Source organism: Antechinus flavipes, chromosome 5 (assembly GCF_016432865.1).
Source record: "Antechinus flavipes isolate AdamAnt ecotype Samford, QLD, Australia chromosome 5, AdamAnt_v2, whole genome shotgun sequence".
Lineage (NCBI taxonomy): Eukaryota > Metazoa > Chordata > Mammalia > Dasyuromorphia > Dasyuridae > Antechinus > Antechinus flavipes.
Window position 1 is genome coordinate 293,857,506 of NC_067402.1, and position 6,774 is coordinate 293,864,279.

Here is a 6,774-nt window from a genome sequence, read left to right on the forward strand (position 1 = left end):
AAATAGCCGATGAGTGGTTTCTCCACGTGGCACAGGCAATATATTACATGTGACACATAGGTACACACATGTTACCATAACACAATAACATAATTGAATACAACCTATATACATGTGATAATACACATATATATGTTTATATATGCTTATATGAAAACTCCCATGTATACCTCACTTTAAAGTATGCAAACTTCCCTGTATTTATCAGCACACTCAATCTTCATATTAACCATCCAAGTTAAATGCTATTATTTAATAATGTATATTCACTTTTTTACATATTTCTATATGAGTCATATTGAAAGAGAAAAATTTAAAGGTAAAAACGATGAGAAAAAAAGGAGAAAATAGGACATGCTGATCCACATTCAGATTCCATAGTTTTCTCTCTGGATGTAGATGGCATTTTCCATTCAAAGTTTATTGGGATTGCCATGAATCATTGAATTGCTGTGAAGAACCAAGGCTATCAATCTTGCCTTTACCATGTACTGTGCTTTCTTGGTTCTGCTCACTTCACTTAGCATCAGTTCATGTTAATATTTCCAAGATTTTCTGACATCAGTTTGCTCATAATTTCTTACAGAATACTATTCCATTACATTCATATACCATAACTTATTCAGCCATTTCCTAATTGATGGGCATTCATTTAATTTCCAAATCCTTGCTACAAACATTTTTGGGTCATTTTCCCCCCTTTTATGATCTCTTTGTGATATAGAGCTGATACAGACATTGCTGGATCAAAGGGTATGCACAGTTTGATAACCCTTTGGGCTAAAAAAGTAGAGACAGAAAAATAACTAACAAAAATAGAATTGTAGAATCTCAACCCTGAAAGGGAGCTTAGAGGCATCTAGCCTATATTGCTGTCCAGAATGATTGCATCTGTTCACATCAGTTGCTTCAACGATATAAATGCTATCATTTTTATTTTTATCCTGAAATTGAACTTCAGAGAAGTCAAATATCTTGCCCAGTTGAACCCATATTTTCTGATTTCAAGTCAAGTAGGTTAGCATCCTACCCACTAGGCCAGAAGGAGTAGAGAGGATCTAGCCATTTGGGGGAAATCTGTTCAATGGATCACAGACCCTTCCCACCTGTGACAACATGGAAGTGAGAGTATTTCTGAGACAAGGAATAAGCTAAGTAGCTTATTAATCAGGTTTATTATCAATCAATTACCTTTAAAAAAGAAAAGTGTGTGTTTTATGTGTCTGGGTCTGCTCTCAAAGTCCACAAGTGAATGGCTATGTTGGGGAGTGGGAGGTTGGGTAGAAAAAGAAGGATGTAGCTGCTGAGAAGAGATTTAACATAATTCCTAGGAAGTTTATTATAGCACAATACCTGGCATACAGTAAGTACTTTATAAATGCTTGTTTCTTTCCTTTGCCTGGGAAGCCTCTCTCAAATGAAAAACACCAGACCATTCCTCAGGGAGATCCATAATCCATACACTAACAGCAAATTCCTAGACCTGATAAGGAGGCACAGCTACAGGTGACAAAGAAGACCTTTTAAATGTTTCTGATTCAAAACACATTTACTTTGTCATTCCCTCTAAGCTCATTAATGATTGTCTCTATAGCTTTTGTATCTAAAAGAGTTGGCGAAACAACAAAAAAAAAGTAGAGACAGAAAATATCTAAAAAAAAAATGAATTGTAGAATCTCAACCCTGAAAGGGAGCTTAGAGGCAACTAGTCTAATCTAGCCCAACCTCTCAGTCTAGTAATCCTATCAATCACCTCCCTGATTGAGGGTCTGAGTTTGCACACCTTAGTGAAAAGCAATTCTCTTTCAAGGAAGCTTCTGCTCCTGCTGGACAGATCTCACTAAGAAGATCTGTCTTTTACTGAACTGAGAGCTGCCTTTCTTTAACTCTTGCATTGTGGATGGTTCTTCCCTCTGGGTCCAAATGGTACAAGACCAAGCCTTCTTACCATGACAGCCAGAGGAATCATTTAAAAAATGTCAAAATGAAAAAAAAATTATCAAGCACAGAATAATCCTTTCCCTCTTTGTCTCTTTCTGCCTCCTCTCCTCCTCCTCTCATTGGATGTATGTATGTATTTCTAAGTTCTAACACTGGATCTAGCGAGAGAACATTAGTGCTCTTAATGCAGGGAGGAATATTCCTGTGAACGATCACCTAACCCTCATAAAGAAGCTTTTTGCGATCAGTTAAAAACAACTTTGACCTTTAGAACAGGGACTCATAGCCAATGTCCATGTCCCTCTGATTGGAGATAAGCAGCATAAATAAGATAATGGACCAATCAGATGGTACTTTTCTCTGGGAGGATCTTGCTTTAGAGAACCCTGTTTGGATGGCAAAACAGCACACCAACATATGGATTCTTTTGAGTCAGACTCAAGAAACTTTAGGACTTTGGATAGCTCCCTGAGGCACAAAGATCAGGCAAATAGGACAATTTCTACATCCACGCGTACTCCCCAACACCCATGAGAATGAGGGGCTTCCCTCTTCTCCCCTCTTCCTCCAGTATTGCCAGGAGCTGTGATTTCCCTTCTCTCCCTAGATACAGATTTCAATCCTTCCAGCCTTGGGGAGTGACTGTGATCCCATGCTGCCCAACTTTGACTACAAGTACTTAGGCTGAGTCTCAGAAAGACTGTTCATTTCTGAGCTGGACCTCAAAGCTTGTCCACTCTGCTGGAAACTCTTCTCCACTGGCACAGAGAATCCACGGGGAAATAGCAGAGGACTTCTGTTGGGAATACATATATTAACCACCACCAATAATAATAATAATAACAATCCTACTTAGCATTTATATAAAGTATTTATATTGAGTATTATATGCTAAAAAGTTTGTTAGCTCATTTGATTCTCACAGCTAACCCACCAAACACAAATCTATCTGCAAGTGCTGGAGGTAGAGAGAGGGCAGTAGACTAGTGTGAGCAGCAGTGGACTTTGAGTTGGGTGAGCAGTTTAGGAAAGTAGGGTGTCCATTATATTAACCAGCTTGTCATGTATGATTTATCCATCAGGTGGCATTCTATTCCAAACTCCCTTTCAGAGAGAGCTCTCTCCTATGGAGAGATAGCCTCTCCATCACTGAGCCCTTGTTTTCTGAGTGCTTAAAAAGTACACACACACACCAAAAACACTTCTTTTCTTGTAGCAGTTTACTTAACATGTGAAAATAGGAAAAAAAAATTGGCAACCACCCCATGGAGAGCCTTGTATTTTGGTTTCCCTTTTCACCCTTTTAGCTTCCTTTTGAGGAGCAGTCCAAAGCACTTGTTTCCCCCTTATTTCCATTCCATTTGGTAAAAAGCAAAAGGGAAGGAGGGGAAGTACATCTGGGACCTTGCCTTTAGGTCAATTGGGTATCCAAGACCTTAGAATCATGGTGATGCTTCTGGAGAAGACCTTCACATTGGGGAAACTGTCTTGTGCTGTATTTCTCTTGAACATAGAACACAGAGTGTGAGTCCGATGATGGAATGATTGGTTATTTAGTTAGAGACTTCTTTTTTTCCCCTTAGAACAGTACTGCTTTTATTATGTACAATTTTCCCTTGGTTCTATCCAATATGAATTTTTAAATGTAATGACATTGTATGTTTCTTTCTTTCTTTTCTTTTTTTTAGTTAGAGACTTCTAAATCCATTTCTGAAATATGAGGACACCTTCCAAATTTTAGCATATGTGTAACTTCAACTGAGAATTCTGATCCCCTGCTCTTATTCACAGAACCATAAGTATGGCTTCTTTCAGTTAGGACTCAAACAGGTGGGTCGGGGGGAAGGGTAACATTAAGGCCAGTATGATGAGAGTGGAAGTGCCCATAATACCACTGAGAATGATCTGAAAGTGAGGGGCAGGTAGACCCTGGCAAAGGGATACTATAGGACAGGACTCTGCAGTGGCCCTTGAGCTGGCAATGGAGGAAGAATATCTTAGAATTCTTATTCAACTTCAAAGTTCAATTATGTCTTTTGAGAAAGCTTCTCTTAAAAGTTGGACTAAAAAGTTTAGGTTCATTTTTTGTATTTATATCTCCTGTACTTAGTGTGGTGCTTGGCACATAGTAGGGTTTAATAAATAAATGCATTTTTTTTTCTTTTCTTGTTTTTTTCCTTTTTGATCTGATTTTTTTTTTTTTTTGGTGCAGCATGATAAATGTGAAAATATGTATAGAAGATTGCACCTGTTTAACATACATTACTGACTGTCTAGGGAAGAGGGATGAGGGGAAGAGAGGGAGCAAAATTCGGAATACAAGGTTTTACAAGAGTGACTGTTGAAAACTATCTTTGCATGTGTTATCAAAATAAAAAAGCTATTATTTAAAAAAGAAAGAAAGAAAATAAATACTTGTTGCTGAATTGACTACCTTGTATTTGTTTTAATTCTTTTCATGTTTATTCAGCATATGCTAATGTATGCATTAGTCTTTTCCATTAGATATCCATTTCTTGAGAGTAAGTTCATTGTCTTTGTATTGACATCCTGCATATGGCATAATGCCTCATTTATAACAGGTGCCTGTTGTGTGATGGATTCCCCACCTCCTCACTGCTAATGCTCCTTCTCTTCTAATCATCTTGCATTTACTGGCAAGTATGCGTATGCATATACGCAAGTATGTGAATTTTCTAGTAGAGAATAATCTATTGAGGGCAGGACAGTTTTTCATATTTACCTACCTACCTACCTATTGTGTGCTCTCTCGCTCTCTCTCTCTTTCTCTCTCTCTCTCTCTCTCTCTCTCTGTCTCTCTGTCTCTCTGTCTCTCTCTGTCTCTGTCTGTCTGTCTCTCTGTCTGTCTGTCTCTGTCTGTCTCTCTTTCTGTCTCTCTCTCTCTCTCTTTCTCTCTCTCTCTATCTGTCTCTCTCTAACTAGAATTTATTCTAGCACAGAACTTTGTATATAGCAGTGCAGGTTTGCTGATTTGAATTGAATATTTCTTTCTCTGCCATACAGAAAGCAGGGCCCTGTAAGTGTGTAGAGAATTATTGAAAGAATTGAAGATATATAATTTCCAAAACCAAAATCAAACCAAAACACACACAACAAAAAATTGTCCCCCACAACATCCACTGCCTAAAGTCAATAAACATTGGCGTTTTGTGTTCCAGGCACTGAGCTAAGTGATTGGGATTTAAAGAAAGGTAAAAACAGTCCCTGACCCCAAGGAGTTGCTATTCTAACAACATGGGCATAAGTCGGTACACATAGAGCTATTCCAAATAGGTGAAAAATCAGTCTGAGAGAAGAAATGAACCGGGATAAGCACAAATCTTCCACTTCTTTCTGGATGGGGCACATGAGAATAGCCCTTCTTTTATAAAGTGCATGGGCAGCCTAGGATTTTCATTGACAAAACCTGGTCTAGGAGGCAGCATCCTTAGCTGAGGGAGCGGAGGCAGAGAGACTGGCTTGGCCAGAGTTATCCCTTGCTAAGAGTGGGACCTGGGATACAAACTGACATAATCCTTCATCTCACAGTCTCATTCACAGTCCTGGCACCAAAGCTTGGTATGCAACCCTGATGGCCCATTCAGGACCCTGAGATATTCCTTTCTGAGTGGATCATTTTCCAGCACCACTGCTTAACTCATCCTCAGTTGTCATCCAGACCAGCACATTTTGAGCATAAATCTGGCCCCTTTGACAGATGCCATCTCTGATTAAACAGGGATGTGTCCAAACAGCTTCCTCAGTGCTGGTCCATTAAAATCTGGTGATGAGGAAACCACTGATCCGTGAAGAGCCGGTGGAGGCTGGGCCCGTGGAAGTTCCATGGACAGCCTCCTCCACCCTTTGGGAACCACTATCTTCTGACTTGTTTGTGAGAAAGAGCATTTTCTGTCAAGAGCATTACAGCCCCACCTAGCACAAATTCCAGCTTTTAGGGGCTATAGTGTTCTTTATAGAGCTATGGAAGGACCACAGACAGGGTTCTTTAAACAAGGAATGTCTTCCTATGCTTTGGTTTTTGCTCTCCTAATTTTCCAAGCGACCCTCCTTTGGGACATTCTCCAAACGATCAATTTTCTTCCTAAAATATGGTTTTAAAAGTGGACACAAAACTGCAGATGTGGTTGGACCAGAGGAAAATAGGAAAGTAGATTTCCAACCTCCTTATAACAGCCACACTTCTCAGTGCATCTTAAGATCATGTTAATTTTTTTGGACAGCTTTATCACACTGTTTACTCGTGCCCAAATCTTTTACATGTGGGCTGGTGTGTGGCACGTAGATGCAGAATCCCATCTTAAATAAGCATTTCCCCCAAACTTTGAAAATGGAAGGAAAATATTCAGTTGTTTTCAAGGAAGTCACTCCATCTGTCCCAGGAACAAGGGTACTACTGTTCAGGCTGAGAGGAGATGATCTTGGATAGGTCCAGGAGCTGATCAGACCCAGGGAAAGGACCCGAGACCAAAAGTGAGCTCTAATCTAAGTTCTGAAAGAGGCAAAGTGTCCTGTGTGGGACGTCATCTCAGAGCTATGGGTGGGAACCAAAGAAGGAAGGCAGACTCCAAGGAGACCTGGAGATAGATCATTGGGTCATAGGCTTAGAGATTAGATAAGGAGAAAGGACACACCCAGTATCATTACTTCGTTCTTTCCATCCCTTTGGAGATTGGGAAAAGTGGTTCCCATAGGTCAAGCATTTGCTTGATGAAACATCTGGGTGAGTTCACATCAATTCAGCCCATGGTGCTATGGAAGCTACATGATTATGGTAACTAGGAGACTGAGGAAGGGGAATTGGGAGGCAAGACC